Below are 27621 nucleotides of genomic sequence, written 5' to 3'. Positions count from 1 at the left end.
TGCAGAAGCAGAGGAATGACTGACCTGCTCAGTGAAGGATGGGCAGGTTTGGGGTGGCAGAAGAGGCACCAGCTGGACCTGCCCAGGAAACCAAGCCCCTGTGCTGCCTCAGTCTGTAAGTCGGCGTTTGACCTTGGGGGGAATCACACTCTAGCACCTCACTGTCTTTGCTGTAAGATGAAGACAATGATACCTCATGGGGTTGTCATGAAATTCAAATCGGGGAATAGATATGAAATGGTTCTGAAAGATGTAAAGAGCAATATAAACACCAGATATGGAATGAGAAAAAAGCAACACCGGAAGTGGCATTTTGCAAACTCCAATCTCCCAAGACCACATGTGGAGGAGCTCTTTTCAAGGTCACACGGACACTTTGACCCGACTCTCTCCTGGCAGCATTCAATGTGACATGCCAGGGCAATGAGAAATGGGAGGGGCTGCATGAAACGTGGCAAGGCCGAGGCCAAGCCCCCAGGTTCACAGACATTCCATAAAAAGTGCATGGTGGAACCTGAGAAGGAAGAGAAGGGCAGGGATGCCTCTGACATTTTTTTTGTCTCTGGTGCTATCAAAGAGAAAATGTCACCTTTGTTCCTCTGTAGCCATTTTTAGTTGCACCAAAAGAGGGAATTGAAAAATAGACCTTGTAGCTCCCTCCATGAGACTCAAGGGAAGGTGATACCACTTCTGCCTAGAGGGTGATCCCCGAGCCCAGCACATATCTCACCCTCAGTCACAGCAAGGCCACAGCCTTTCATTCTAGAATCTGATGTCCTTGAATCTCTCTATCGTGGGCTTCCAGTTTCAAGGGGCCTCTGGACACATGAATTTCTACTTTGAGAATCAGTTTGGCTGTGTTTCGATGTCTGCATTCAGCTTCACAAGGCTGGTGAGCGAGGGCTCATGGTTGGGACACCTGACAGGTGGCAGGGAAGACCTCTACTGGGGACACTGACTTTATTGTTAAAAGTTGCTAAAGGATGAGCAACTTAGCAGCTAGGACTTTTACCACTTCAGTGATAGAATGTAAAGTCAACCCCGAGAAGATGGATCTAGGGTACCTAAACTGAAAGTTTTTTTTTTTTTTTTTTTTTTTTTTTTTCCCCACAGCATATTGCAATGCAACAGTGAAACGAATTTTAAATGGGCTGCTTCTCCTTTTTTCCTACCTCCAGGCATCTGCCTCTGAAGTATTGAAGGTGGAGGGAGATAGGATTGGCCTTTCTGGGAAGACCTCTAAGAAAGTGGTTTCCATTGAGAGGAAACTACAGCTAACAGTTAAAGAGGAAGAGCATGTGTAATGTAGGAAGCTCTTTTGCTTCAGAGAGATGTCCTTCCCTCACCCCAGAGCACAGTAACCCTAAAGCTATGTCCTGCATCTGTCTGGAGGGATTGTCTAGCCTGGTCCACATCCTGAGCCCTCGTCACCTGGGCAACCACACAGCCGACATTGTGAGAGGTCTGAGCCCCTCATACTCTTGAAGGTCGATGGATATTGCATATCTTTTTCTACACTGCTTCAGTGCTTTTCAACCTTTTTTTTTTTTTTTTTTTTTTTTTTTTTTTTTTACAACCTTGAGTGTTTTAAGGATTTGCTTCTTTAAAGGCTTTGCTTCCCTCTGAATATTATGACTAGCCTATTGGGTCAGAGGCCAGGAGTCTGCAGAGGACGATTCATTCACCCCAGAGGCAGGTCCTTGCTTTTATCCTGGCCTCAACATGATAGCTTAAACTGCCAGATTTTACGTAGGAGGAAGGAAGACACCGAAGGATGTCCCTAGCTGGCACAGGCTGTACTGAACACAGGTCTCACCCCACCGTGGGCAGGTGGTGGTGGAGTACATCTGTCTGTCTCTGTGTTGGTGGCTGTGATTTGGCAGCTCTGCCGAAGATTTGTGAGATGGAGAAGAAAGTGCAGGGTTGGGGTACGGGGAAAGGGATAAGAAAGAAGATTAGTCACTTGAGTCAGGATAATTTTTCCTGATGTCAAAGCCTCACCCAGGAGAGCTCTCGCTGTTGCCTGCTTTTATCTGGAAAACAATGTGAGCAGTATCTCTCAAAATTAGGTCAGGGCTTGCAAAGGCAGGGGCTTGCCAAGGTGCTAACTGCCTGAATCCTCGGTGGGTTTACACAGCTCTCTGCTCTGACAAATGCCTTCTTTGTCTCCCTGAAAAGCCTGCCTCTTTTCTCCTTCACCCCTTCACTCCCCCCACAAACAACTGAATTTGGAAGGTTAAAAATCACTTCACTTGTCAAGTTGAAAGCTCTCCCTCCCCCATCACGTTGTTTCTCTTCCTGCCCAGGGAAGGCAGCTACTGTGTGTCACCCTGGGGACTGGAATCACTTTGCAAAGAGCGCAGATCTGCAGTTTTCACAATCGCAGTTGTCATCTTCGGAGCAGCGTGTGCCTGTCCACCCTGGGAGAGCCTTATGAAGGGTGTGTCTCAAGCATTTCAGGGGGCTGCAGAACTAGGGGGACAGTCCTGGTGGCTTGGTCTCCTTAGGCTTGTCTTGACTTAGGTTTCTGTGTGACAACAGCATGATAAAAATTCTGTCCACTGTACCAAAGCAGGAGAAGCAATAGCAGGATAACAGGGCAGCAACCGTCAGTTCGTGTTTGGCTTTCCAGGACAACGTGGCTTTCTCTTATTTTTTCTTCCTGACACTGTTTGCACTGACTAAGATATCATGATGATGAAACACTGTTGAATCTAAAAGGTGGGTAGGGCCTCAGAAGGGGTGAGAGGAGGCCTTAGAAGCTAATTAGAATCCTCTAGAAGTGTGTGGAAATGGGAACCTGAGCCAGGAAAGTCCTGTGGATTCACTAGATTCTGGGACTGTACCTTATCTATACTGTGCAAAGGAATAAGAAACCAGAGCTGTCTTGGGAACCAGCAACATCAGATGTTCCCAGGAGCAATGTTTGCAGGTGAGTGAGGTCAGGGAGGGCTACAGAGTTAGGACTCTGAAGTCAGAAAGATGCCTGTTGGTTCTGCCACTCATATCTGTCAGATATCAGGCTGGTTTCTTAACCATAACCTCCATGATTCAGTTTCTTCATTTGCAAAATCATTAAATAAGATAATATATTGAAAACTCTTAGCACCCAATATGTCTTCAAAATTATGATAATTGTTTTATATGTTTTGGCAAGAAAATAGAATAATAATGTTATTGGAGTCTCTGGAAAACTGAGGTTTCCAAACCTTTCACCTTAAGTAGATTTTTATAAAATGAAACTTTACATGGAATCTCAACACACAAAATTGGCATAAATGGGGGATAAGGCAGCAGGTGACAGTGGTTGCAGGCTCCTGGGCACTGCCTGCTCAGCCCCTGCACTGATTGTCTTACCCACAGGAGCAGTTTAAATCTTCATGCTTTTACCACCTTAGACTGAGTAAGAAGATGAATTTGCACAGATTTCTCCCAGCATAATTTCTCTGTATCTTTAGCACTGTTTGGTGATGACTTTTAAGCTTTTACATCGTGTACTGATAACCTATCTCTTATGAAAATAAATGAAACTGGCTGGGTATGGTGGCTCAAGCATGTGGTCCCAGCATTTTGGGAGGCCAAGGTGTGTGCGTCGCTTGGGGCTGGGAGTTCCAGACCAGCCTGGCCATCGTGGTGGGACCCTGTCTCTACTAGGAATACAGGGGTTGGCTGGGCAAGGAATACAGGGGATAAGCCTGGGGCTTATCCCATCCCTTTGTGTCTGTCACAGCTCTCCCATTTCTGGAGGAGTCGAGTTAGCCCCCTCCTTCTCCTTTGAATCTCTTCTCTTTAAGACTCACAGCTTCAATACCCAAATGCTGCCATGTTTGTAGTGGTAATGCATGGAATAACAAGTAGTTATTGTCATATAAGAAGAATAAGGAAGCTTTTGATGATCTCAAATAATGTGGATATCTAGATCATTTTTGCATGTCAGTGAGTATATCCAGCTTTGAGGAGATGATTATTTTTATACCTTTCAAGACTTGGTATACTTAATTATCTAGGGAAACTGATAACCCCAACTTCCTAAGCCACTCCTAAAGAAAAAGCACAGACACAGTGACTGTGCTAAATGCAGTGACTAAAGGCTTTCTGGCCTCCTTATACTTCATCTCAGGGCTGGAGGTGACTCAGATGTACCTTGCTATTTTCACGATCCATTGGTGTCTCAGTAATGAATGTTCACTGCTGCAATGCCCTCATTTAGCCTAGTAACCTCAGTAAGGTAGTATTTGATTTGTGCTAAGTATCTGATTAAACAACATAAAGTATTTAACCTATTGATCTTTTATACTTTGCCAGCCCTGCATTGCTGGATATACTTTAATTACTGATGCGGAGAACTTTCCTGAATGGGATTTGCCTCTCGTTAAGACCTTCTCTTTGTCTTTAAGGTGCCATGTCAACAGCTTCTCCTTCTTGTTGCCTCTAGGCTTTTCTTCCACCCACTAGACCCTGCTTGATTCTGCAAGACTGACATTTGGTTAATCTACTGAAAGTAGAGTCCTTTATGTACCCATGAATCTTACTGCTTATTTTAGAAAGTCAATGACCACATAAACAATCGGACTTGTTACTTTGTCCACCCTGATCTTTGGAGCATGGGAAGTTGTCCAAAGTGACAACCCCATTTTAGGCAGTTGGTCACAGCTGTTGGATGGACCTAACCCTTCTATCTCACAAGGAGAAGAGGTCAGTGGGCATCCATCAAGAGAAATCACAGGAAACCATTTAGACTGGTCAATTGATTAGCTAATTGCTCTAGTCTGAACCACTTCTTAGGAAACTACAGAAAATCATACATTTTTCCTCTTGCCTGGAAGGATATAGTCATGAATATTAATAATAATTAGCTGCTTTTCGTGCTGTCTTTTCTTCAAGAATCTCAGACATGGTGAGTTTATTTATTTTTTCTCTTATTTTAAAACTAGAGCTACAAAGGCTGAGATAGCTTCTCCATTGGTCCTCCCAAAATGAGAGTGACACCTCATAGGATTAAGAGAATTCAATGAGAAAATTCACGCGGAACACTTACCATAATGCCACTGAGTAAGCACTAAAAAAATAGGAGTTATACTATTAGTTATTATTAGTTGTATCTTCTAAGAAGCCTGTGACTTGTGGGTTGCCCATGAATTTCTGAATAGAGTCAGGCTGGGAGGAAGGCACACTGGTCCAAGTGTCTAGTTACTTTGCACAGCCCACCTGGTAAAGACTGTCCCACCCTGTGTGCCAACATCCTTTGGTCTGTACTGGCCCATCACACATAGGTCTTGGACAAAAAAGAGTGGTTTGTGGAGGATTAAAGGCCATGAAGAGGTGAACGTTCAACTTCACTCAAGATGCTGCCCGAAGTCAGATCAGAAGCAGAGTCTGAATGGCTCTCTAAACAGCTTCTCAAAGGATGGCTTCCACGGGCTGATGTGCTTGACAACAATGCAAATTCAAGGAACATGTCCCAGCCAACTGAACTGGAATTTCTATGAGTACAGCCTAGGAATTTGCAATTAAATCAAGCTCATGGGTGATTCTTATGTTCAATAAAGTTTAAGAAGCATACTACTAAGTGGTGCCTTTAAAGGCAACTCAAAAACTTGCAGAAAACATCTAAAGAAGGCTGGAGGTGGCCTCGTGCTTACTGTGTCAGAGCATCTGACAAGCTCCACCCTGTAGGTGGCATTCTGGTCTTGAAAACCATGATAAAAATTTGGGGTTGCTACTAAGCAGGGACAACTGCACAGCCTGTAGAGTGGCTTGGAGACCTACCGATAGCCCTGCTAGGATCTGGGGCAGACAGTGGGCACCAGCCAACGCCAGGGTATGTGAAGGGCAAAGTGGGCCCTTTGGGGTAAGAGAACTGTGAGGCCAGTGGTGCCCATAGGACTATTGAAATAGAGCTCCATGACCTTCTCCATTGCCTCTGCAAATACCCCGGGGAGCACTTTTACTCCATTCTGGCTTCCCTGTCACTTGGGATGCAGTTGGGATGCTTACTTTCACTTCCAAAGGATGACACCTCAGAGAATGCAAACTCTAATACACATAAGACACAGACAATCCATGGAAAACACGATACTGCTGAGACGTATGCACATGTGCACACTGATGTGCATTGCATCATTGCATTTGTTCCAAAGCCAGTAAAAATGATTTTCAGATAATCTGCTATTTTGGATCGTCTGCACTGCTGCTTGCTTCCATTAGCATGGCTAATTGAGAACTGACTGTGTGTCTTGGACTGTTTCCAGGAAGGGAACCCATTGCCTGTAAAATACAGGCTCCCTGAGAGAGCCAAGTAAATGGCTGGAAATGTCAGGTTGAATGCCCATTGGAGGAGCAAACTTTTAAGGACGACCTGACCATTCTCAGGCCAGAGAAGCAATCTTGTTCAGCATGTCACATTGATTGCCAAGTCAGTAAACCATAAAACTGTCCCACAGCTAGAGCATGCACTGACTCTGAGAAAGATGAGGCTTGGTTAGTAAAGGATGAAGCCATTCCAAGACCAATAAAAGATGCAATATGGTTTTCCCTGGGCTCTATATTAACACCATCCTAGAAGCTATAGGGGATAGAGGCTTGGCAAACAACTGCGTTTTGCTTTGACTTTTGCAAAGTGAGGATGAGATAGAGGCCAATGGGGAGATCATCTGAGGCGAGATGAAAGGCTTGGAAAGAGTAAGTCTTTACAGAAACCTAGTCTCTAAAGAAACCACTGATGTTTATGTGTCTTGGCCAGTGTCTTCTGTCATATAACATCTTGGTGAAATACCCCGAATATATCTTAAAACCAAAACATATGAAGAAAAAAGGAAAATAGAAAGCACAATATTGTAACTGCCTTCTGGGTAACCATGTTTTGGATAGTGTCATTTTTCTTATGACATAAGCTCCCAGATGGCACAGACACTGTCTCTCAGGAAAAATAGCAACTAGCAGAGGGTCATGCCTTGTGTGAGTTTCTGATACGTATTGTTTGGTTGTGTGTTGTTTATCACAAAGAGAACAGATACTATTGTCAGACAATCTCACCAGCTGTGTTTTGCAAGAAGAATGAGAGAAGTCCCCTACAACTTTTACAATTCTGTGTTCTGTCCCAAATAATGATGAGAGATGAATCACCTGAGCTGAAGGATGATTGAAGAAGGAGGCACATTGCTCAAGAAGGTCAGAAAGCCTGTGTCTAGGGTTAATCTGTGCTCACGGAGTCCTTTCTATGTGTCGCTAATAGCTAGAGGGTCTGCTGATTTCATTTGTGCCCAGTCAACTCCCTGGTCCCACCCCTAATCAAAACCAGAGGACATAAACTGTGAAGATTTCCAGGATGGGTTTCTGAGGACGGCTGTCTATAGCTTCAGATATGGCACTAGACACAGTGGTGCTCATGATTGGCTGCACGTTAGAATCACCCGGGGGAGCTAGAAAACTATGGATACCCAGACTCCAGCCCCAAATATTCTGATTTAATTGGTCGGGGGTGGGTCCCCAGTATGAAAAATTTAAAAAATCACCTAGGAGATTTTACTTGCAAGCAGGGTTGAGACAGTCTGAGCTAAAGCCTCTTTAGTGGTATGAGGGAAAACAGGAGGCTCTGACTCAGTTCACAAAGTTGAAGATCAAACCCAGCCTTTGAAACAGCATTGTTCCTCTTTACGTTATGCCAGGAAATAAATGACTGTGGGAGATGGGGTGTAGGTAAAAAGGAAAGAAGGGAAAGGAGAAAAAAGGAGAGAGCCAAAATGCCCATTGAGAGGAGAGGAATAAGATTGATTTTCCCCTAATAGTTTTTATTCAACCAGGGTCTGAAATATGCTCAGTCTACCTCATGAAAAGTGTGTCACCCAGGGCACAGTGGTGTTTATCACCAGTCACAGAGGAGTCAGGCAACTGCTGAACTGCAGCATTAGGGACCCATAAAAGGAAAAACGCATTGCTATGACTAACAGTCCATTACCATAACAATTGTAAATGACTTTAGGGAGTCTGCCCATTGACCATCAAAGAAACCAGAAAACGGGGCCAGGCCTCTTGGAGAGCACTAGAGGCTTATGAAAGTTGTGCACTGGAAATCTTAGTGTCTTAGTTCCTTCGTGCTGCTGTCGCAGAGTACCTGAGAGTAGGTAACTTATAAATAACAGAAATTTATTTCTTACAGTTCTAGAGGCTGGGAAGTGCAAGATCAAACACTGGCATCTGTTCTGGTGAGAGCCTTCTTGCTGTATCCTCATATGCAGAAGGTGGAAGGCAAGCTAGAATAAGTTAGCCAAACACTGCATGAAGCCCCTTGCATAAGGGCATTGATCCCATTAATAAGGAAGGAGGTCTTATAGCCTAATCACCTCTTAGAGCCCCACCTCTCAATACTGTCATATTGGCAATACCTGAATTTTGGAGGCAATTAGGTTTCAACATGAATTTTGGAGGAGTCAAAAACATTCAGATCCTAGCAGTTGGAGATAGCAAAGCACATTGTGTGATGTGACAAGAAAGTCACATGGGGACAGAAAAAGAAGAAGAGACCCAGTGGGTCACCCCAACTTCAAATGGGTTCTCAGCATGAGCTTTCTAGAGTGTAGGATTTTACTTTTTCCAAAGTCCTTTCTTTCTTTTTTCTTTGCTCCATCTCTCTACTTCTTACTCATGTATTTCTACTCAGAACTGGAGCCAGGAATCCATACTCCCTGTCCACTGTCCCTTCTGGCAGAAATACTGTGGAAAAGCGGATGTCAGTAATACTGCCCAGTCTTGGCAAGGGAAGGACCAGCAAGAAGAGTGCAGGGCATCTCCACACATGGGATTGATGAGCATGGGGAGTGTGGAGTGTGAAAGGCAGGAGGGGGATGTGGGGGAAGTTTTGATATCATGTCTGGCTTATTTATTTATTTATTTATTTGAGATGGAGTCTTGCTCAGTCGCCCAGGCTGGAGTGCAGTGACACGATCTTGGCTCACTGCAACCTCCGCCTCCCGGGGTCAAGTGATTCTCCTGCCTCAGCCTCCTGAGTAGCTGGGACTACAGGCGCCTGCCACCATACCTGGCTAATTCTTTGTATATTTATTAGAGATGGGGTTTCACTGTATTAGCCAGAATGGTCTTGGTGTTCTGACCTCAAGATCCGCTTGCCTCGGCCTCCCAAAGTGCTGGGATTACAATGTCTGGTTTTAACAAGACAAAGCTTTTGACGGTTTATCTCCTACAATTCCTGGTTTTCTTTAAGGTGGTGCTGGTTTCTACTATATAGGGAGAGGGATCCACTTGTCATAATTAAAACATCTCATGGAAGTGTATGCTTCTGTGCTCTCCTGGAAAATGTACAAATAGATGGCAGGTTCCCAGGGAAGTGGCACATGACATGTCAGGGGAGTCTAGCAAGGGGGAGGCATAGTCCCTAGGCCCTTAGATTTGTAGCCTCTGAACCCATTGCATCCTGGAGTGAGTTACAGATTTCATCTGAGCGACAAAAGGAGAGTGAGAGACTTGGAGGCTCCCTTTGGAGCTCTCTGGCAATTCATGATCGCTGAGCAAGAAAGACAGGGAACAAGGAATTAATTTTCACTGAAGTGCCACAGGGCCTGCTCTGACTATAAGCATGGGAGAGCTGCCCCAGTCCTGTAAAGCCCTAGAGTTGGGCTAGCAGGGGAAAGCACAAGGTCTGGAGATTGGAAGGAATTTTCCTGAGAGTGTGTGTGTCTGTGCTTTTGAGCCTGTGGCCCTGGCACAAGGGAAATTAACCAGACTCTGCATGTTGTGGGAATTCTGCATGGCAACCTAATAGAGGCTTAGTTTTTCATTAAAATTTCCATTAATACTGGAGCTGTTTAGAGCAAGTTGAGTGGGAATATCCATAATGCACCTCCCATCCTCTATTACCATTCTGAGGATCAGAGTGAGGTTTCAGGCTTTTGCTGGGGCCATTAGCATTTTTTTTAAACCATCATTATGATCATCATCCCAGCACCTATTATGTAGAGCAGGCAAAGTACAAAGAGGATCACACAGAACCTATCCTTGTCCTACATGACAGGCAGGGCAAGAGTAAGAGAGGAGGCACGCAGGGGCAGAGAATGAAGTCTGGTGAGACCTCACGGACATGGACTTTCCAGTATTGAGAAGCACCTCCCTCCTCCCACCTGCCTGCTTTAAATGAAACAGCTGTCGTACTGGGCTAGAGCAATCTCAGGCGCAGGGAAGGCATGGATTTTCTGTTGGAACTGGGGATACTGAAAGGGATGAAGAAGTTCAGTCCTCACCTCTTGGGATCATTTCTATAGCAGAGCTGCCCAGAGGATCACCATTGTTACCAGCTCCGATGTGCCCTTCCTGCATGCCAAAGCCAGTTCTCTCTTGGAGATGGCCATTGTTGTTCTCTGGGCTGTGGGACATGTAGGAAACTGGGGTCCTTGTTTCAGGGTCCTGGGAGGCTGGTTCAATGACATCTCATAGAGACACTTTCCTTTCTATCCCTGGCTGCAGCCTCGTGGCACTACTTCCTCATCTATGAACTTCTTGTGCCCTTAGACAGGGGTGCGCTCCTGCCTCACCCACAGGTAGCTGGAGTTCATTCTACAGTGTCCAGAGTGAAAGCCACCAACCTGCCCCCTCCAGGCAGAATGAACTGTGCTCTTACTCTGCAGCCTTCCACATATTATTCATAACATGAAAATTATTTTGGAGTGCGTTCTTTCGCTTCTCACAATGAGCAGACACTACTTTATCCAGCTTTTATCCTCTATGCTAAGTGCAGGGCAGATCACATGGTAGTTCCTTATAAATTTTTAAAAAATTGTTGTAGATTTCCTTCCACCTGCCTGAGGTGAGGCTCAACACTGTTACTGATAAAACAGTCTATATGTAGAAAAACAGAGCCCATTAAAAAGAAAACCCAAACACAGCTAATAGTCTGGGAATGGTATCTGCAGGATGGTGCAGTTGACACATTCTGTTTGTGCCACACATGTGTTTTGTCACTGAGACTGCCAGCTCTGAGGGGAAAAATTCTACTAGAAGAATATTTAAACTAAGATTGAGTACTGTGGCTCTTCGCCAGGTATGCATTTCAGGAGGCATTTCAATGAGAACATGCTGTCATAGTCTGAATGTTTGTGTTTCTCCAAAATTCATGTGTTGAAATCCTCACCCCTGAAGTGATACTATTAGAAAGTGGGGCCTTCAGGAGGTGATTAGGGCATGAGGGTGGAACCCTCATGAATGAAATTAGTGCCCTTGTAAAAGAGGCCCCAGAGAGCTGCCCTCTTCCACCATGTGAGGACAGAGAAAGAAGGTGCCATCTATGAACCAGGAGGCGGGTCCGGCCCAGACATCAGATCTGCCAGCACCTTGATCTTTGACTTCTCCACCTCCAGAATGGTGAGAAATACATTTCTGTTGTTCAGTCTAAGATTGTTTGTTACTACAGCCCAAGTGGACTGAGGCACGTGCTGCAGCCCCATTGGTGAAGAGCATAGATTTTGGAAACATGCTATGTGGCCTTGAGGTCTGCCTGCAACACTTAACTGTGTGACCTCGGGAAGGTTTCTTAATCTCTATGTGCATTCATTTTTCACTTATAAAATGGGAATCATAATAGACCCATCACCTTGTGCCATTGTGAGGATGACATGAGGTAAAAATATATACAAAGCTTAGAGTAATTTATGCTTACACCGTGTCAGTCTAAAGCGTTGTTGCTATTACTGAATCAGAATGCCTGGAACTATCATCTGGACCTTTTTATTCTGAAGGCGCTGCTCGGAGATTCTGATTTGCATCCATGGTTCAGAACCACTTGCCTACTGGACTGTCTGTATCATAGAAGTTGAGGAACCATTAAGCATCACTAAGTATGTACAGCAGGATCTTGGTTCAGCAGGAAGAGTGTGGATTCTTGGAATGCAGTTCTCATGTGGCAAGTTATTTCAGGTTTTCTTGTCATCCTCCTCCTTGTATCTATAATGGACAGCCTTGGGTTTTACCTCTTGTCCAGGCACCAGTTCCTCTTTCTTCAGGCATGTGAGTGAGCAAGGAAGTGCTTGAGCACCAGGGAAAGGGGAGAAAGAAAAAGTGGGGGTAATCCACCAACTGTCTAACCGGTTCCTGAAAAATAGAGGGCCAACTACCATTAGAGCTCTTAGAGGACTGCTGAGCCTTCTAAGAGTTTACCAAGAAGGGACAAATCTAATGATAAGAAAGTTACAGCCACGTTTATTGAACAATAACCCATTTCCTTCACACAGAAACAATGAAGAAACATTTTTTCTCACTTACATGGCGCAAGGAAAACGATATCAGTGATTTGTGCTGCCTGGTTGTCGAGTCTCTTTACCAACTTATCTTATTTTCTTACTGCATGATATGAACACGTAGGGTTAAACACAGATCTCTTTTTCTCTCTGGTGAGGTTTTTGCTTTTCCCATTTTTATTTGTGTTGACTAGGAGGTCTTTCATCAGTAGAATAAAAGACCACTCTTTTGAGGAGCCAGTCCCTGAGTTTCTGTGTTGACCAATCAGCATTGCTGGTACAGGTACATTCATTTTGGGTCTGGGATGGATACAGGTTTGTTGAAAGGTCCCTGGGGAATGAGAGGGCTTAGCCAACAGTCTCAGGGTCAGCATTTCCTAGTCCTACAAGATTCAGATCCCTGATGTGGAGCCAAGGAAAGGCTTGAGTGACTAGGGAGCTTTTTGAACAAGGCACTTTAATTTGCTAAGAACTCTACATCATTTTATACAATTTATTTCAGGGAGAGATATCACTTTAGGTTAAAAAAAACAAAGGAAAAAAAGCTCCAGACTACTCCATGATGGAGGACAAAGCATCTCAGTAAATAACTTTGAAAGTCAAGAGTTACAGGAAATAAAAAAAGCAAACAATCAGAGAATGTGCCACTAATGAATTCAATCGCAGCCAAAGTCCATTTCCATTCCCTTGAACTCTACACAATTTCCAGTTGCAAATATCTTTCAGAAGTACTGTACACACACAGTTGGATATTGAGTTGCTTGACAAACATTTCTGATCAAAACTACTTGCCTAGAAATGGCTGCTGGAACAACAATAATGTGATTTTAAAACGAGCTGGGCTGTTTTCACATAGGTGTAGTCTAAGAGTTTAATGGAGTTTTGCAGAAGGGAATTGCCTAGAAAATAGTGGGTTTTTAAGGATGAACTTTTGACTCCCAATACGAGATGAAGGGAAGATCGGGGGAGATTAGGGAGAGAAGGGCTGTCTCTTCTGTTTTCTCTGGAGCACCATGGCTATACTAACTTCTACTTTGCTGTGATGGACTCAGCAATCAATATATTCTACAATCTGTTCCCAGGCACACTCTCAACTCACGTCGGTTCAGTTGAATGGTTGCCCTACCTGGATTCTGAGACTCTTCTTGGGGCCTCATCTGGGATATTTACAGCTTCCATTTTTGAGAAGTGTGTGTGTAGGGGCACTAATTTAAGAACTAAAAAGGCCAGTGACATCTAGGGAAATGTCTTCACTTTGGGCAGGAGTGGGATGACCCTCTGAATGTTGCACAAAAGGCCATGGATCTGGCTGATCTGAGGAGGCTGGTGTTTTCTGATCTTGGGACAAAGCAGTTAAAATCCTGGAGCTCTTGCACCCTGGAGAAAAATCCTGTAGCTTCTTTCTCAGGGCCAAGGGGCAAGGCTGTTTGGTCACACTCTTTAGTGATTCACAGCTGGGAATCTTCTGTCTCTGAACAATTGCAGCACCTCATAAGGGGTTGATAGCTGAGCCCCTGTGTCTTAGTCAGTTTGGGCTATAACAAAACACCATTAACTGAGTGGTTTATAAGCAACAGTAATTTATTTCTTATAGTTCTAGAGGCTGAAAGATCAAGATCAAGATGATGGCAGATTTGGTGACTGGTGAGGGTTGGCTTCTTCATAGGCAGTGCCTTCTCTCTGTGTCCTCACATCGTGGAAGGGACAAGGGGCCTTTCTTGGACATCTTTCATAAAGGCACTAATCCCATTCATGAACTCCATTTTCATGACCTAATCACCTCCCAAAGGCCCCACCTCCTAATACGTGGCCTTGGAGGTGAGAATTTTAGCATGTGAATTTGGGGGAATATAACCATTCAGAATAAAACACCCTGGCTATAGAAGAGAGGCGGCTTTGCCTCTCCCCAGACGGCTTCCCTTTCCCCACAGTCCAATTGGCTGTCTAAGCTTAGAGAGCTGCCCCTGGGGAAGAGGAGCCCTGTCAACTGCACCCGGAATGATGGCCTTTCCTCCTGTTCTTCCTCATTAGTTTCTTCCCGCTTCTATAGGATGACAGAGAGGCCCCCCTCTCAGTTTTCATTGTGGCTGGGAGCCAGTGGATAGCATGCCATTTGCTGTCTCAAATCTATAAAGAGCTGTTGGCAGGTCTTTCTTTCTTTCTTTCTTTCTTTCTTTCTTTCTTTCTTTCTTTCTTTCTTTCTTTCTTTCTTTCTTTCTTTTTTTTCTTTCTTTTTCTTCTTTCTTTCCTTCCTTTCTCAAAAAAGTTCAATTCTCCTAGGTGGCTCACCTGGGCTTTTAATAATGTTTGCTCCATTTTAAATGCCTAGCTCTAAGTGTGCAGCTAAGAATCTATTCCTACAGGCATTTGGTCATTGCAGGTTTAAGAAAATTTGAACTGTTCCTTTCCTGCCCATTTTGGGGTGCTGTGCACTGAAAGTAAGAGTGTCCAGGATGAGGGAATGCATGTTTCCAGTGACACCTGAAGTTTTATTCACCTGTTAGGGCTTTCCATCCCAATTTTCATCCCTTTTTGACAATTCTTGGTAAAAGCTTTGCTAGTACAGAGCTAATCAAAAGTTTCTAACTCCCAACTTGTCTGCTCTTTGTTTTGTTTTTGCTTTGGTTTTTTGCTTCTCTGGGATATGGATCTTCAACTTGTTTGTTTTGGCAGAAATTCCCTTTAGTGACTAGTGTTGGAGTTGTTAGACCCATTGAACAAAATGAAAGTAAAAGGGGTCTCTAGATCTGGGATCCTGGCCCTGAGTCAAACTTTCCTTCAAGGCATTTCAAACGTGTGCAAGGTCTTCCTCCTTCCCTGAGACACTTGCCTCTCCTTTAGTTCTCAGGTCTTGGATCATGTCCTCTAGAAAACTTTTTCCTATTTAATCCCATGTATTTTTAACCCACGAACGTATTCCCCAATCTTTCCATATCTTTAGTTAATTCTTGTAATATCTATGTATTTAATGGCTTAATTGTGGGCGGTTAGATTTTTAACTCCTGGTTCGGACTAATACATCTTTTCTAGTGCATGGCTACAGATCTCAGTAGCACACATGGAACACTTGCTAACTGTGGTTGACTTATTCAAGCCCTCCCACAAGTCAGATTACCCAGTCAGCCAGTAAATGTTGGAGGACTCCTGAGCTTCACTGTGGGCTTTTCTCTCTTCTCTATTTACATTTTTCTCCCAAGGTATTGCATGAAATTCCAAGGCTTTAAATACCATTGAGATACAGATGACTTTTTAAATTATAAATCCAGTCTTGATCTATCCCTTGGGCTAAAGATTTGTAGATTCAATTGTCTTCCTAAATCTTTTTTTGGAGGTCTAATAGTTACCGAAAACTGTAACATGTCCAAAACAGACTTGTAGGCCCCACCCTGCATATCTGTCTCTCTCTCAGTCTTCAGCATGTCAGTTCACTGCAGAACCATCCACCCTGTTGCTCAAGCTCATGCTTCAGTCTCCCCTGACTCTTCCCATTCCTCCTTCCAGCACATTCCACACACCAGCATGTCCTGTTGGCTCTTGTTTCAAGATACACCCAGAATCTGTTCACTTCTCTGCACTGCCCCCATTTCAATCCAAACCTTCATCAACTCTTGCCTGGGCTTCTGTATTAGTCTTCCCAAATGGTCTCCCTGCTTCTCTTCTTGCCGCCTAAAATCCATGCCCCACATGGCAGGCATAACGATTTAAAAAAATCAGCATTTGACAAAATCTAATGCCTGTTCATAATAAAAACTATCAAATAACTAGGAATAGAAGAGAACTTCATTAACTTAATATAAAGAGTATAAGAAAAACCTAGAGTTAACATCATACTTAATGGTAAGAGACTGAATGCTTTTGTCCTAAGATTGGAACAAGGTGAGAATGTCTGCTCTCACCATTCCTATTGAACCCTGTACTGGAAGTCCTAGCTTAGTGCAATAAGACAAGTAAAAGAAATAAAAGGTGTAGAGACTTGGAAGGAAGAAATAAAACTGTCTTTATGCTCAGGTAACATAATTATCTACGCAAAAAACCCAAAGAAGCTACAAGAAAACTTTAATAAGTCAATACAGCAAGATTGTATGATACAAGGTGAATAAATAGAAGTTAATTTTTTCAATAGAAAGTCAGAATCATGGTAAGCTGCCTACGTTGCCCCACCCTTGGAGGCTACATTTTAGCTTTACTGAATGGAATGAAGAAAGATAAATACAAACTTGTGTCTTTAACGAAGAAAAAATTAACTGCTTTCCTCTACACCAACAATAATGGTCCCACTAAAAAGTGGGCAAAAGATCTGAACAGACACTTCACCAAAGAAGATATGCAGATGGCAAAGAAACATATCAAAAGATGCTCCATATCCTTTGTCATTAGAGAAATGCAAATTAAAATTACAATATACCTGTACACACCTCTTAGAATGGCTAAAATCCAGAAAAGCTGATGATACTGGCAAGTATATAGAGCAACAGGAGCTCTCACTCATTGCTGCTGGGAATGCAAAGTGGTACAGCCACTTTGGAAAATAGTTTGAGAGTTTCTTACAATGCTAAACATAATTTTACCACATGATCAAGTAATTGCACTCCTAGGTATTTACCCAGCTGATTTGAAAACTTATGTGCACACCAAAACCTTCATGAGAAGGTTTATAGTATCTTGATTTGCAATTATCAAAACTGGAAGCAACTAAGATGTTCTCCAGTAGGTGAATGGATTAATAAACTTGGGATTTTTAAATAAACAATTAAGCCACAATTAATAGCATGCCCCGTGCATAATCACAGAGAAAAACAAGAAAGGCCCAAACCCATTAGGTCAAACATGCTGAGTGCTGTGGAATAGCAAAAATCTATTACTGAAGACTTGAACAGTAGCTCGAAACATAAAAGGTCAGATCATTGGCTCAGTTGGACTTGATTATATGAGACTAGTGTGTAGATAAAGGCCCTAGTGTTGGGAAGATATGTTTAAGAGATAAATGAAACCAGCAGGACAGGGTGGTGCTGACATCACTTTACTGCACATAAAGTTGTTATAAATCCATATAGTGGGATACTATTGGGCAATAAAAAGAAATGAGCTATCAGGCCACAACACGGATGAATCTTAGATACATATTGCTAAGTGAAAGAAGCCAGTCTGAAAAAAAACATTGTATGATTCCATTTAGATGACACTCGAAAAGGCAAAACTATAGAAGAAGAGCAGTAGTTGCCAGGGGTGTGGGCACAGGAGAGGGTTGAATAGATGAAGCACAGGGGATGTTTTTAAGGCCGTGAAACTATTCTGTACAATACTGTAATGGTGGTGGGGTATAATAAAAATATATATATTGGGTCTTTGTCCTCGGTTCTCAGCATGGAGCTAGGAGGATACAAAGAATAATACCAACAGCTCTAAGAGTATATAGGGAATTTGCTATCTAGTCAGATACCTGTTAGAGTCTCTTTTCTTCTATGTCCAATGAGTTCCTACTTTACTTGTTAAGGACCTAAACTAACAATCTAGTTAATTAACCAACTAATTCCCTCACTGGTATTTGAATTAGTGTTTCAATTGCTTTGTGTTAACCTTTTCTTAAGTTTCAAAATTTCTTAAGCCAGTTTTCAGTAATCTGCCCTCCATCAAATTGTAGAAAGTAGCATAACAAATAGGCTTGAGTTTCCTCATCTCTTGGCCCTCCTCCATCTCTGCGGAAAATATTAAAGACAGAAATGGTCCCCCGGTGTAGAGCTGGAGCCAGGAAGGAGGAATACAGTTCAGGGCTAGGATAACCAAATGAAAAGTAGAGCTGGGTGATGGGCAAATTGTTCGTATTCTGCGAGTTCAGACAGCCACACCTGCAAAGACACAGGAACGCAGATGATCAGATAAACCAAGTTGAAAGAAATGAGGCCACACTTGGCTCGGAAGGGCAGACAGGTTGGTGGGTCAGTGAGAGAATTGTGCTGCTTGTTCAGAATCTGAGCCGGTCCCATCTGTTATCTGGTCAGGACAGGTGGCTTGCAGGCACAGTTTGGGCTCAGGCAGGTGGCACCAAGAGGAAAATTTATGGATAGACCTTTAACTCTGGTCACTTTGGAGCCCAGCAGCTCTGGGAATTGGATCCAGATGGATAGTATTTTGATAGCTTCTCCTAACCAAGGAATTTATGCTGATTTTCAGGGCCCAAGGGGAAGGAGGGAGCACCTAAAGGCAAGGAATTCATAATTGCTTCTTGCCATGTTTCCAAAATTCATCTGTGTTTTCACTCACCGCCACAGTCAGGGCTGGCACAGGGACTGGGAATTAAAAATAAATGGGGGCTCAGGGCCTCACTCATCACACATGCGTCTTCCATGGGATGTCCTGGAGCAGAACAGGGAGGAGTGTGGGGAATAGTCTCCTAATAAAGGAAAAAGTCTAGGTTGGGTCTGTAAGATCTTCCTCCACTGAGAAATGTATTAATCCTTGCCCTGCTCATAGAAGCGTTGAAAGAAGCTCTAAACACCGGGACAGATTTTCCTCCCTCCACATTTGGGTTTTTTCCGTGAGTTAAACTACTGGAAGGGTGGAGGGTTCTCCCTCTGTACGGAGCTCAGTACAGGCCAGGAAGGCCCATCTATGTGAAGACTTCTCTGAAAATGAAGCTACTTCTGGTCATAGCTCTGCTGCTAACTGTGTAATGTGGGTAACCTCTTAACTGCCTGTGGGTCATGGTGTCTTCACAGGACATTTGCATGAGAGCCGGACGACGACCAGGACCCGTTCAAGCTCTCATCTTCAAGGCTCTTAGAATCTCCATTGGAAACCATTTGGCTCTGCTGGAATGTTACAGAAAGAAGGCAAGGGCGATTCTTCTTTTCTCATGAATGTTTTGGGAATTCTGTTGCTTGGAAAAGACTTCAAAGACTATATCTTCTGCCTCTCTGTGAGATTCATCTCCAATTTATGTCACAAGGAGATGGGATTTTGAAGGCATACTAGGTGATCTCCATCCAAGTTTTCATAGCTTTTGCAAGCACTTACTGAACACCTGCTATGTGCCAGACCTTGTTCTCATAAGTCCTGATTTCATACTAAGACATCCAGACAAAGAGGTAGCATAAACAAAGGGCTTGAGCCAATAAAAATCATCAACAGGATGAAGAATACTGTTGCTCAGTCCCCAGTCAGATAGAGCATCCAACAACAGCCTGCCCAGCTACTCTCAGAATCCTGACACTGTGGCCCAGTGCCCATCTCCCTTCCTAATTCCAAGCAAGAAATCCTCCCCAGTACTGACATTCACCAACAGCCCTTGCACTGCTTGGGGACCTACAAAAGGAGATTCTTTTCCTTTCTTTTCCAAATTTCATGACAAGGACATTTGGAGGAGTTAGTGGAGAAGGATGGCAGGGGTTTTGAGTTGTCATCTTTTCTTAGGGGCTAAGAATTTTAAATTCTACTTAATTGCTGGTCACAGTCAATGGATTCTAAGAATCCGATGTGCTTACCCTGCACACTCCCACCAGTCCCTCAGCCTAGGTCAGCCATAAAAACACATTACTGGTGTCTGTGCCATTTGGATGGCTGGAGAAGATGGCGTAGTTAGTTTTATTTTTACCTGAAAAGTGGGGAGCCAGCTGACATAGTGCACCTCGTGTTAACCAGTAAGCACCTGATGGGATCTGCCTCACGTCAAGAGGAGGAAGGGGCTCTTGACTCTCTCTACTGGGCCACATCCCGGTTCAGGGTTCGTGGAAGGCCTTCACCTTGGAGCTTGCTGCTTGCCAGGCCCCACTCTTAGGGCCTCTTAGATGCTGGGGAGAATGATGTCAGCACCACCCCTTCCTGCTGGTTTCATTTATCTCTTAAACATACCATCCTGGCATTGGAGCATTTACACGCTAGTCTCATACAATCAAGTCCAACAGAGGCAATGATCTGACCTTCTATGTTTCCAGCTACTATTTATATCTTTAGAAATGGTTTTCTACATTCCACAGCACTCAGCATGTTTGACCTAATGGGCTGGGTCTTTCTTGCTTTCCTCTGTGATTATACACCAGGCATGTTATTAATTATGGCTCAATTTTATATTTTAAAAGCCCACAACTTTGGACTGAGGTTACAATGAACAACATTTAGCATTGGCTTACCTCTGCTTTCACATGGGGCTGAGAGATGCAGTTGGGTAGTAGAGAGTGGAGTTTGCTATGATAGGATTGAAACCTGCAGGCAGCAGTATTAGATAATTTTTCTCTAGCTGGGGATCTGGGGGTGGTGGAGACCAAAGGTCAATCACCTGCATGCAATGTGGGGGCATCCCCACATTGTGCCTACTGTCTTTGCCACTCCCAAGAACAAAGAGCCTGCTTGCTGGATAACTGGGAACCAACCATGGTGGAAGTAGGGAGTAAAAAGGATGAACTAACAGGGTCAGCTCATGAAAGGTTTTGTAAGTCAAGCATAGGAATTTGAACTTTATTTTGTAGGCAACGGGAAGTCATTTGAAGCAGGGAAATGATGACTTCAGCAGCTATATGGGTAATGGATTAATGAGGAGAGACTGGAAGCTTGGAGACCACTTAGGAGGCCACAGCAGTAATCCAAGCAGAAGAGAAAGCTGTTTAATAGGCAGAACTGAATGAACGTGTTGACTGAAAGATAGAAGGAGAAGGAGGTGTTGATGATTCCATGCTTTTGGTTTGAGAAACTGGATGGATGATGATGTTAACACCCAGAATAAGAAATCCAGTAGGAGGGAGAAGTTTGAGAAAGGGAGAGGATGCCAGGTCCAGTTGGGGACATACTGAATTTCGAATGGTTTGGGTACATTCAGGTGTTTCATTGTTTGGCCATGTAGGTCTAGAGCTCTGGAGAGAGACTTCATTAGAGATTACAAGCAGGAGTGTCATCAGCATCAAGGTGCTAGTAAATATCATGGGCAAAGATGAAATCAGCTAGGAAAGAAAGCACAGAACCATCATGAGGGAAACTCTTAGGGTGAGGCTGAGGCAGAGAAGCTTTTGGAGGGCAGAGACTGAGAAGATGCTTTCATAGCCTGGAGTGAAGACTGTCCCATCTGTCCTATCTCAGTTCAGGCTAGAACTCTCTCCTACCCTGGGGCCTCTCTAGTTCCCCTGGGCCACTGGGCTGGCTCTGCAGATGGCCACATTGAGGCTACTGTTTGACCAGTGTTTCTCAGACTTGCACCTGCAGATGTATTGTTTTGCTTTGTTTGAGTTGGGGGGAGATGCTGAGAGTCCTTTAAAGAACCTCCCATAGCAGTCTGTGAATACGTATTCTGAGGGACCTTTGAGTTCTCAAGTTCAGGAAACTCAGTCATGGTCCTGGACTCTCCTTGCCTGGACTTGAGGTAACTGTCTTGGCTTCCCTAGGCCAAAGATGCATCTGGGCCCCATGTGTGACCCAGGGTTTCCCATGGCAGCATGTGGTGCTGTTTTAACTATTGCAACTTTTCATTTTCATTTAGAGCTGATCTTTTTTTTTTTTCTTTTGAGGCAGAGTCTCCCTCTGTCATCTGGGCTGGTATACAGTGGCTCAACCATATGTAACTGCAGCCTCTATCTCCCAGGCTCAAGCAGTCATCCTGCCTCAGCCTCCCAAGTAGCTGGGACTACAGGCATGCACTACCACACCACGCTAATTTTTAATTTTTTTTTTTGTAGAGACGGGGTCTTGCTATGTTGCCAGGGCTGATCTTGAACTCCTGAGCTCAAGTGATCCTCCCGCCTTGGCCTCTCAAAAATTTTTTTTAAACAGCTGTGTTAAGATGTAGTTCACATATTTCACATTTAAAGTATACAATTCAGTGATTTTTAATCCATTCACAGATATGCACAACCACTACCACAGACCGTTTTAGAACATTTTTTTTGTCACCCCAAAGAAATGCTATACTTTTAGCTGTCCCCTTAGCCTCAGCCTCTCCCTCCCCATCATCCTGGGTTTTAGGCAACCACTAGTTTATTTTCAGTTTAATGGATTAATGAGGAGAGGCTATAGATTTCCCTATTTTGGACATTTCATATAAATGGAGCCATAGATTGTGCTTTCTACTGTAACTTTTTTAGGATTTCACATTCCCATCTAATAACTGAATCTTCATTCTGGAGGAAGGATGTTGGCGTAGTCTGGGTGCTTTTCTATCTATTATTCCTCTGATTCTCACCACCTCTTTGGAAAGCTAGGCTTATCAACCCCATTTTACAGTTGAGAGAGCTGTGGTTCAGAGGTTAAATGACTTGTCAGAGGCCCCAGAGATAGTAAGTGGAAGCACGCTGAACAGGGAGGGGCACCCAGCTCTGTCTGGCTGCAAACATTCACTGAGCTGCTGCAGTGCTAAGTGCTGAAGTGGGGCTGGGGTAGGGGGCGTGAAGACAAAAGATCAACCAACAGCTTGCCTGAGGGAGTCCTCCCAGAATGAGTCCGGGGAGCCCCTGGACCAAAGCAGGACAGAGCTAATTCCAGGAACAACCGCACATTTGCCCACTGGTTGGAGTGAAACTTCCCCTTTTACTGCATCTCCACCAGGCAGAGGAAGCGGTAGTGGCCTGAGCCCTCAGATACCTGCTGCCCTGGGAATGTGCCCAATCAGATGATTATGGCTGTTGTCACCACCAAGCCCTGTCTTGTCATCAGCCTCAGTGTCAAGCCCTGGCACCCAGAGACACACCCCATCCCCAGGCTCCAGCTTCATGGAGCTTCAGAATCGGGCCCTGTTACATCCACTGCAGGGAACTTATCATCTCATTATAAAGGATAAGGCATATTTTTTTCAGTATGGTTATATGCGGTAATGAAGCATGCAGAAAACCACACAAGATAGATGGCAGCTTTCACTACTGAAGCTGAAAACTTGGTTAACTTAATAGTCTATTTATTACACTCACTCTCTGAGCTTGCAGCACCTGATTAATATCTCCCATCTTCTCCCTTGCTATACAATTAAAACTAGTAATATGTGATTGCACATGCTGACTCCAGCACAGATGGCTGTGTGGAGTTGCAGGCCAAGATAAGATGTGGAGAAGGGGCCGGGCATGGTGGCTCATGCCTGTAATCCCAGCACTTTGGGAGGCTGAGGTGGGTGGATCACGAGGTCAGCAGATTGAGACCATCCTGGCTAACACGGTGAAACCCTGTCTCTACTAAAAATACAAAAAAGTAGCTGGGCTTGGTGGCGGGCACCTGTAGTCCCAGCTACTCAGGAGGCTGAGGCAGGAGAATGGGCGCTACTCAGGAGGCTGAGCAGGAGAATGGCGCGAACCCGGGAGGCGGAGCTTGCAGTGCACTGAGATCACGCCAGTGCACTCCAGCCTGGGCAACGGAGCAAGACTGTCTCAGAAAAAATGATGGTGGAGTCAGATCCCTTGCAGGTTTAATAAGAACTGCTGCTAAGGGAGTGATCTTAGAGAATTAATTACACTTGAGGAGAAAAGGACCCTTTGTCCACTGCCCAGTCTCACCCATTGCCATGGCTTCTGGCAGGAGAGTGGTGAAGCCTACACAGAGAGAGGATATCAGTGGAGGTGGCCATATGGCCTTTAATCAGCAAAAGGAAAGATGGCTGGGCTTTGCCTCATTTGCTTGGACGAGAATGTTTGAGGTTGAATTCGATTATAATGATGTAACTACTCAAAAGCCACTCCCAACTTCCTGCTCCCCTGCCCACCTGCTCCTGAAGAGCTGAGCATTTGGCCAAGTTCTGACAAATGAGATGTAAAGAGAACTCTGCTGAGCGGTTTCTGGGAAAGATGCTTTGCTTTTTGACAAAATGGCAAGGCACACCATGAGAACCTGCGGGTGCTGCCCTCTGCCCCTTCTTCCTGAATGTGGATGTGATGTCTGAGTTTGGGCTGCCATCTTGTGAGCATGAGGATGAAAACATAACATGCCATGGATGGTGGAGAATCACCAGGGAGAGCCTGGGTTCATGACTACATCACCCAGCTGGCAGCCCAACCCTGGGGCCGTCTACTTCTGGACCTTTTGTTAAACAAACAATATATAGCCTTATAGTTTAAGCCACAGATAGAAGGACATTATGTTCCTTGAAGCTGAGAAACATGTTCCCTTTAAAGGAGCTACTATGACCTTTATTTTATAAAGGAGGACACGAGTTTAAGTGTGTAAGGTCACACACCTATTCCAGGAAATAGCAAGCTAAGATTTGAATCCAAGTCTTTCTGACTAGAGAGTTATTACGATTAATCATAATATTGTGACTTTGAAGACAGTTCACCTCAACAATGAACTCTGGAATGAGTGTTACTTAAAGTCTGGTTGACATAATAGTACTCAGTATAAATCATGAAGTTTTTCCACATGACCCACTAAAATAAGGTGAAATTCAGCCTTACTGATGATTGGAAATTGCGTGTTTTTACCTGCCTCAACCCACTACAAATAGCCCGGGCTGAAATTAGTTAAGCTAACCTAACTTGCCCCAGTCAATTGGATGACCAAAAAGTGAAGTGTATGTGAAGGGAAAAGGTCCCAGAGAGAGAATTTGAGTGAAAAGACCACCAATCTGAGCCTGTGTGCAGCCTATCTCACAACTTTTGAGTGTAAAGCAGGAAGCCTCTCCTTCCGTGGCATTTGAAGACTCGGAGCAAGGTTAACATGGCTTTGAAACCTGGGCCTGGTTCTCCCAGAAACACTTCTGTTGCTTCTTCTCATTAAAGAAAACAATCCAAGTGTGCAATTGTTCTCTGAGATGATTTTCTCAAAACACGTGTGAACTACTTGAGACTATTCTAATTCCTGGAGGTGCGTAGTCAGTGCTGACCATGTAACAGATGCTCAGTAAAGATTGGTTGCCTTCATGAATAGTGAGGGCAATAGAAAAAAAAAGATCTCTTAATGAATATGATTCATCCTCCCAGCCTCAGTGAAAAGGCAAAAAATAGGCTGCTTTCTTGGAAACGTGCCAGCTAATGGTACTTAGCATCCAAGGGACCACTTATTGATCCACTCCCATTAGCCCAATGCTCATCAACTCTTCTACTGGAGATATATATACATATATAGCCAGCAGCCAGCAGAGGGACTTGGCCACATGCTGATTCTCTCTCCCCTCCCAGCCCATCAGACCGTTATTCAGCAGGAGGTAGAATAGTCTTCTCCTCCCTCTTACGCCCTCTAGGGCAGGAACTATCTAGAGAGGGGAAAAAAGTCAGAATAAACATATGCAAGGACTGGGGTTTAAACATCCCAGGAAGATTAACTTATCTGGAGTAATTGCCTTAACTAGGGGATTTTTAATGCTTTTCAAAGTTTTTTAGAGGAAGAAAAATATGCAGAATGAGTCTTATAGCAGCCAACAGAGGAGACACTTAGAGCAAAAAAAAAAAAAAAAAAAAAAAAAAAAGGTATCAACCGTAAGAAGCCCATAGCTAGGAAATTTTAAGGCACTGATTCTAGGGGATTTAATAAGAATGTAATTTGTATAATTAACCATTCATCAATGTCAATTTCATTAAATGAATGCCAGAAATATTACCTTCAGCAGCACAACCTAACAGGATTGGAATATATTATATGAAAAATGAACACTTAGTGGTTTCCCCCACTGCTCAGTCTGTCACAGCAAGATTTGCAAGGCTCAGAAATAATTTAAAGGGTAGTAAATGAAACCGGCTAAGGCAATTGTGTGCATTTTGGTAACTAACCTCCGTCATGATGTATGAGAGTTCATGTCAAAACGTTTTCCTGCAGCAATGACTTAAGGGACTTGTAGCTCTCTCCCAGGTGGCAAAATGTGAGAAATAATGCCAGGAGCTTCCCAAAGGTCCCCCTTGTCACCTGCCTGGATACAGCTTACTCTTTCCCTAGATAGGCTGCCTAGGGTCTAAGACCAAAAGCAATGGGTTTTTGTGTCCAGAATTTGTAGACCTTCCCTTCACACCTCCAGGGTAGCCTTACATCCAATCACTTGCCTACCTGTCCAGGAAAAGTGACGATTGATGTGCAGGAGAGAGAAATCATTCTGAGTTTTATTTATGTTATTGCCTACAGTCATCAGGGGAGCATGAAGCTTGAGGTAGGTGGGCTGATGAAATATTTGTAAATAGGACTTACTTCTAGGGTTGCTCATGAGGGAGGCAGTTTATGGGGATTTATCCATTTCAGTTCATCATAGGAAAAGTTGAGGACTTGGAGGGGCGGGCTGTAATAACCTGTCCATGAGCGTGTTCCTGGGAATGTATATACAGACACACACACACACACCCCCCCACCAGATCAAGCCCGCACTGGAGGTCAGTGCTTGAGATTTGCAAATTATTGTCACTGGAGTTGGCCTGGTGCCTTGTGTACAGTAGGTGATCAATAAATATGTGTTTAATTGAATTTCTCTTAGTGTTAATTCCACTCCCATTTCTCTTCTGTTTCAGGGTTCCATGAGGCTGATAATATCGGATCAGTATTCCTGAGGAATCTCCCTTTCAGAATCCCAGGTCCTGAAGGACAAGGAATACTTTGCAAAAAAATCAAATGTACGTTTAGGAAGATGAAATCATGTAACAGAAAGATTTTTTAGAATTCTTCAGCAACAGATTTTACATACAACTCAGAAGGAAGAAAGAACAGATGAGTTTGGGAATCAGGAGACCAGAAGTCAAGACTGGACCACATCTTTATATTCATTTCTAGATTTAAAGTTCTATGTTGTATTTTATTTGATGCAAAGCAGTGAAATGTTCCTCCCTCCCGTAAGCACTGAAAAGGTCATATTTAGGACCTAGGTGAAGGAAGAGCGGGCGTGACAGAGCTGCTGTGGAGTGTGTGCACAAATTCTGTGTACTAGGTCTGTGGGCTCTGCAGGACTCAAAATCAATTGCTGAAACACTTCTTAAATGTGTTTCTTCCTATGCATTCTCCTATGCATAGTCATCCTCTCTTCCTTTTAGGTTAGCCTAGGTGACACTGAGCATGTAACTCATCCTCTCTGAAGCACAGTTTCCTCATCTGCAAAATGAGGATGATAATCTCCTCCTCCCAGGGTTGCTGGGAGAACGAAGTGAGATGAACCTGGTGATACCGAGTAGGTGTGCAATCAGTATTTGTTTTTCCCTCCCACTCCTTTACCAGGCCTTTTTTCCTCCTCAAATGAGTGATGACCTCTGAGTGCTGAGCTCTTTTGTCAATTTTTTTTTTTTTGAGACAGAGTCTCGCTCTGTCACCCAGGCTGGAGTGCAGTGGCGCGATCTTGGCTCACTGCAAGCTCTGCCTTCTGGGTTCATGCCATTCTCCTGCCTCAGCCTCCTGAGTAACTGGGACTACAGCGCCCGCCACCACGCCCTGTTAATTTTTTGTATTTTTAGTAGAGATGGGGTTTCACCGTGTTAGCCAGGATGGTCTCAATCTCCTGACTTTGTGATCCACC

General features: G+C 44.0%; 1 protein-coding gene and 1 long non-coding RNA gene across 3 annotated transcripts in view; one reads left to right on the top strand and one right to left on the bottom strand.

Moving 5' to 3' along the window:
- The window catches only part of KIRREL3 (kirre like nephrin family adhesion molecule 3), a 566546-nt gene that overhangs the window by 223128 nt on the left and 315797 nt on the right, over positions 1–27621 (bottom strand). The gene's annotated exons all lie outside the window — the stretch shown is intronic.
- On the top strand, positions 2846–26949 carry LOC104653956. Its single transcript, XR_746748.1, has 2 exons — positions 2846–2932; positions 26630–26949. It is a non-coding gene; the product is annotated as an uncharacterized LOC104653956 (long non-coding RNA).

Source organism: Rhinopithecus roxellana, chromosome 15 (assembly GCF_007565055.1).
Source record: "Rhinopithecus roxellana isolate Shanxi Qingling chromosome 15, ASM756505v1, whole genome shotgun sequence".
Lineage (NCBI taxonomy): Eukaryota > Metazoa > Chordata > Mammalia > Primates > Cercopithecidae > Rhinopithecus > Rhinopithecus roxellana.
This window is presented reverse-complemented; position numbering and strand designations above follow the sequence as displayed.